Here is a 6,578-nt window from a genome sequence, read left to right on the forward strand (position 1 = left end):
ATCCTGCCACCAGCCTCCAACGATAGATACCGGTGATGCTTGTGAGCCACGCAACGACAATATATCATACAACAACAACGTATCGCTGTCGGCATCGGTCACCATCATCACCCTAATTTCAACTTCACATATAAGATCCGGGGGATATTTTTGAGCCAATTTTGGGGGAAAAAAGGTGGTCTTATATGCCGTCAAATATGATATTTTATACATCACACTAAACGACAACACCATTGTGATACACGTCCCGCTTTTTTGCTCCCAGAATGCTGGCTTGCTGTGTAAAATGACACATTGGCCCAACATTATGTTGTTTGGTTCAGTGTAAACTAGCAAAGCTGGATTAATGATGGGTCTTCTTTACAGCAGTATTATGGGATTTCTGTGTAAAAAGGGCTTTAGATACCCCAACCATCAGAAACAGGTGACAGCTATCTGCCTGATTTGTGTCTCTTGTAATTTTATATACCTCTATCATGTCATCTCTCAGTCTTCTTCACTCTAGGGAAAACAAATCTAATCTATCCAACCTCTGATTTTATCTCAAGCCTTCTAATTCAAGTAATATTCTTGTGAATTTTTTGTTGCACAATCTCGAGCTTAATCACATCCAGCAACCAGATCTGCACACAATCGTCCCCAGTGCAGCGTAACCCACCCTTTGTTCAACTCTTGGACTCATTGCCTTAGCTGATGAAAGCAGGTTCCAATTTGCCATCTTGTCCATCTGTGTTGATGCTCTCAGAGAAATGTTTACTAGTACACAGAGATCTCTGTTCAACAACACTTCCAATACCCCTGCCATTCATTATGCATATCATGCACTAGTTTAACGTCCCATAAGCATCACTTGGTGGAGTTAAATTCTATCTGCCTTTCCCTTACCTACTTTCCCAGTTGATCCAAGTCTGATGGTAACCTGAGACAATCTTCACTATCCACTCTACTGCCAGTATCATTGTTATCTGCAAACTTACTAATCACCTGTATATTCTCATCCAAATCATTAAAACATATATGACAAACAGTAAAGGATCCAGCACTGATCCCTGCAGGACACCATTGGTCTCAGGCTTCCAATTCTCTGACTCCAAGACAATTTTATCCAATTGGCAATCTCACTCTGGATCCTGTGTGATTTAACTTTCCTACTAGCTTACCATGTGGAAATTTGGCAAAGACCTTACTAAAGTCCTTGTAGACAATGTTTACTTTTGGTCACCTGTTCAAAATTAGTGAGACACAATAAAGCTGATTCTCCCCAATCATTTCTTGCCTTTCGAAATGCAAATAAATTCTGTAATTCAGAACATCTTCCAGCAACATTCACCACTGATGTAAAGATCCTGTGGTTCCATGGCTTACTCCTGCTGCACTTTTTAAATAAAGGCACATTAGCAATCCTTGTTATCCATGTGGCCAACAAAGATACAAAATCTCTGCCAAGGCTCCAGCCATTTCCTCCCTTGCTTCCCATCATGTCCTAGGATGCACCTGGTCAAGTCCCGAAGCTTTATCCATCTTTATTTTTCTAAACCTCCAACACCTCCTCCTTAGCAGTGTTTACTTGCTCTAGAGTATCAGTTGCCTCCCTTGAACTAGTTTCCATGTCCATCTCAACAGTAAATACAGATGAGTATTCATTTCATACCTCATCCATTTACAATTGCTCCATGTGTAGATTACCACACTGACCATTAAATGTCTACTCTTTTCCTAGCTAACCTTTTGTCATTAATATACTTGCAGAATCTTTTGGGATTCTCCTTTATTATGGATATCTCAATGCCCATTTTTGGCTGACATATGCCTCCTCCTTCCTGACATTCTCAGTGTCTGTCAGTGTTCCATAATCCTGCCAACCTTGCTCGTCACTCTAACAGGAACTTGCTGCTCTGAACTCCCCCTATTTCTCTTTAAAAAGCTTTGCATTACCTGACAAACTTTTACCTACAAACATCCTCTCCCAATCAACTTCAGTGAGTTTCTGTCTGATGCCATTGAAATTAAACTTACCCCAATTTAGGTCCTTTGTAGATTGAGGCATAAATAGACAGAGGTGATGTGTATTTTTTCAGTCTCTACTCATGATGGATTCTAATTTACCTGGAGAAACCAGTCTCTAATTTGAGATAAAGGTCATAGAGATACAAATAGTAAGAGAAAGATTCTGTAAGCTTTAGTTGAAAAATCAAGGAGGCCTCCAGTCGAAAACACCAGGAAAATTTAGTGAAGTGAACATATGGTTCATCCAGAAGTGGTGATTCCATATTTAAGCTTGGGTTGAAAAGTATTAAACAGTAGGAGTGGTACAAATGCAAGGGATGTTTGGAATACAAAATACTTTGAATTACTAACTGCTGTGTAATTAATTATAGTCCATTAAAAATATAGATTCACCATAAATTGAGTAGCTTGTGTGCTGTGAACGGTTATATGGTTATATGGTTATGGTTACATATGTTATGACAAGCCTTTACTGACACACATGAAATGAATAAGTTGTTAATCAAAAAAACTATTTCCAAATTAACTCAACTAAGTAAATAGCTTTAATACATTAAAAAATGCAAAACAATGTCAGATATTATGAGCATCACACCTCAAGACATTTATAAGGCAGAATTCCTTAATTGTACAGTATTTGTTAAATGATCAAGTTACCAGAGAACACATCAGAAAGTTTCACAAGGAATTTTGATTGTTGTTATTGGAACATGCTTAACTTTTCAACCATTATTTAATTAATCAATGGGACAAGCAGCATCTGCGAAGTGGAAGATTGACATGTAGAGTCAAGACCTTGCATTACAATTGTGAAGACTAATAATGACTGAACAAATTTGAGTTTGTTCAGTCATTCTTAAGAAGGTCCCACTGATTTTCCTGATTCATCAGCAGAAAAAAGGGGAAAGTTCATGGGAGAATGACAACCAGAATCCACATTAGAAAGTCTCAAGTGACTTTAGAGTTACCAATAATGTTGACTCTTAATTACCTCCTCTGTACATGGGAAAATATCCTGTGAATGAATAAAATGAAAATCTACCCAATCAATCAATTTCTTACTCAGGATATTGACCTCACTCTAAAGCGAGCATTTATTTGTTAACTTTATTTGTGCTTGAGAACATACTTGTTCACTGCAGCCCTTTTTGAAGTTAATATTCTTACATAGAGACAATTTAACAAATTCATTAAATTGTCTATGGTAAGTGAGAGTACACCCAGCAGATCCTCTCCTTAGTTCAAGTTTATTATCATCTAACTTTTTTCAACATGATGAAACAGTGTTTCTCCAGACCATGGTGTACACTTATATAGTGTACACCTACATTATAATCATTATTTACATAGGGAAATGATTTAAAATATCTATATTTATATATATATTATTTTGGGATGATTTACTCAGTTACAGGATACTCTTCATCAATCTCACAGTCTGCGAGAAGAAGCTATTTCCCATCCTGGAAGTCCTGATTTGGATGCTCCTGTACTTGATGGTAGTGGAGCAAAGGTACTGTGTGTGAGATGGAAAAGGTCTTGTATAATAATGAGGCCTATTTGAGCAACGTTCCCAGTAAATGTCATTAGTAGAGGAAAGGGAGACTTCAGTAATATTCTTAGCTGTTTTGATGATGCACCTTATTATCTTCTGGTCCAATGCTTGGCAGCTACCATACCACACAATGATGCAGCTAGACAGGACACTATCAATAGAGCTCCTTGAAAAAGAAGTCAACGTCCTTTGGAAATGTAGGGCTACTGTGACTTCCTGACTAATGTGGTGGCGTTGTGAGTCCAGGAGAAGTTGTCCTTTATATGGAACTTTATGCTCTCTATTCTCTAGATGGTGCGAAGCTGGGAAGAGGAATATTAGTCTTGATCATTCTGATTGTACATGAGGAGGAGATTCATGGAAAAACGGGTGTTAACGCAGGACAAGTAGAAGAGAAGGTGCGAAAATAAAATTTGTTAAACCATGTAAAGAGGCACAGTTACTTAGACTTCATGATATTTGATAAAACTATAGGATTATCTCTGAAGAGGCCTGCCTCCCCTTTTAGGTTGAACCATTTCTGGAGATCTACGACCGCTGTCCACAGTTATAGAGTGGTGCACCCTGGAATTGGCCTGCGTGCGTTTATTCCTGCTGCGGCCGAGTAAAGGGGATGTAGCAGTGGTTGAGGATCAGAAAGAAAAGTTCTAGTAGAAAATTTTTTAAGACTGGAGAGAACTCTGCAATGGAGTTCACAGTTGTTAGTGTTTAGACTAGAGTGGAAAGAGACTGGTCGTGTTATGTAAACATAGTATTGAGCTTGTTCTCATTGACCGCTCCCGGCCCGGGGCTTGGCTGCCAACGGTCAGGCTGTGTGGGCTGCCGGGGTTTGCCTGGCGACGGCGGCCTGTGTTCGGTGCTCGGGCAGCGGTGCGGGCAGGCCCGGTCTCGGCTGGCTGTCTCTCCCCGCGATGCGGCCATTACCTCAGGCGGACTCAGGCATGACCTCGGGCCCCCCGGGCGGCAGCGGGTCCTCGGGCCCCCTGGGCGGCAGCAGGACCTTGGGCCTCTAGCGGCGGCAGCAACAGGACCTCAGGCCTCCGGCGGCGGCAGCAACAAGTGACAACAGACTCGCCAAGGCAAATAGTGCCTTTGGAAGACTACACAAAAGAGTCTGGAAAAACAACCACCTGAAGAAACACACAAAATCAGCATGCACAGAGCCGTCGTCATACCCACGCCCCTGTTCGGCTACGAATCATGGGTCCTCTACCAGCATCACCTACGGCTCCTAGAACGCTTCCATCAGCGCTGTCTCCGCTCTCCTCAACATTCATTGGAATGACTTCATCACCAACATCGAAATACTCGAGCTAGCAGAGTCCGCAAGCATCGAATCCATGCTGCTGAAGACCCAACTGCGCTGGGTGGGTCACGTCTCCAGAATGGAGGACCATCGCCTTCCCAAGATCGTGTTCTATGGCGAGCTCTCCACTGGCCACCGAGACAGAGGTGCACCAAAGAAGAGGTACAAGGACTGCCTAAAGAAATCTCTTGGTGCCTGCCACATTGACCACCGCCAGTGGGCTGATATCACCTCCAACCATGCATCTTGGCGCCTCACAGTTCGGCAGGCAGCAACCTCCTTTGAAGAAGACCGCAGAGCCCACCTCACTGACAAAAGACAAAGGAGGAAAAACCCAACACCCAACCCCAACCCACCAATTTTCCCTTGCAACCGCTGCAACCGTGCCTGCCTGTCCTGCATCGGACTTGTCAGTCACCAACGAGCCTGCAGCTGACATGGACATTACCCCTCCATAAATCTTCATCCGCGAAGCCAAGCCAAAGAAAAAAAAGGATTATCTCTACTGTAACTAAGCTCCAAATTGCTATTTCTTGAAGGTGTGAAGCAAATAAGTAAGCATGTCAGCACCTCTACTTCATCAGGACACAGCCCAGCATATCACAGGCAAAACTCTCCCCACCATAGAGAAAATCTATGTTATACGCTGCCATCAGAGAGCATCAGCAATCATCAAGGATCAACACCACCCAGGTCATGCTCCCTGCTACCATCAGGAAAGAGGTGTTGGTGCCACAAGACTCACACCACCAGGTTCAGGAGCATCAGATTTATAAATAACACTCAATAAGAGGCTCACTTAAAGACTCTTAATTTGCACATTATTTATTACAGTATATTTATTTTTTTCTGTATTTACAGTTTGTTCCCATTTCCCTCTTTTGTATAAGTATCTTTTCCTTGAATACAGATCACAATACCAATACTGCCTAGCCTCCATGGATTGTCATCTTGACGTGGTGAAGAAGCTTGTGTGGTCCTGTGATCCCAAGAGTGATGCCGTGTGGAGCTACTCTCCTGGTAGCGTCACCCATGTTGGTAAGGTTGAGGGTGAGGTCCCTGACAAAGAATAATCCAACCAAGATCTCATCAGTGGAACAGACAGACAAAGTTACTCTGAACTCAATGACTGTGAAGGCAGACGAAGGCTGCAACAAATCCATTGGCTCCAAGTGTCGTGGTTTCCACACCATTGGAATTAGTTGGTTGATTTGTGAAGTATCATGTGCTTCTTCGAGTGTATCATCAAGTACACATTAAAGAAATACACAGGCATCTTCGCTCGGTGGATCAACCGAACGAAGGCCATCATCCTTGAAGCATAGCCACGCAGGAAAAATAATCTCAGGGTTGTATATGATGTATGTACTCTGACAATTGAAGTGTTTTAAATAAATGCAATCAATCAAAAAGCAGAAATTAATATCCCGGAGCCAACTTGTAGTGGATAAGCAGAGATTCTCAGCCATCCTCTCTGGAGGATCAGGGTATTTTAAAATCTGGGTCTCTTCAAATCCAGTTGAGCCCCTCCTCGATATTGTGAACAGGAAGTTAATAGGAAATGTTTGAAAAATGCTCTCACATCCTAAATATTATCTGGCAATATTAGTTAAGGGATGGCAATGTCCGCAAGTTGCTATCCAAATCACACACCATCTGATTTGCAGCTACACCATAAAAAGAAGGAGCTGCTTTGGAAGATGTTTGACT

At 42.0% G+C, this 6,578-nt stretch overlaps 1 long non-coding RNA gene across 1 annotated transcript in view; it reads right to left on the reverse strand.

Moving 5' to 3' along the window:
* The window catches only part of LOC138762182 (uncharacterized), a 79,912-nt gene that overhangs the window by 23,040 nt on the left and 50,294 nt on the right, over positions 1-6,578 (reverse strand). The gene's annotated exons all lie outside the window — the stretch shown is intronic.

This window comes from Narcine bancroftii, chromosome 4, assembly GCF_036971445.1.
Source record: "Narcine bancroftii isolate sNarBan1 chromosome 4, sNarBan1.hap1, whole genome shotgun sequence".
Taxonomy (NCBI): Eukaryota; Metazoa; Chordata; class Chondrichthyes; order Torpediniformes; family Narcinidae; genus Narcine; species Narcine bancroftii.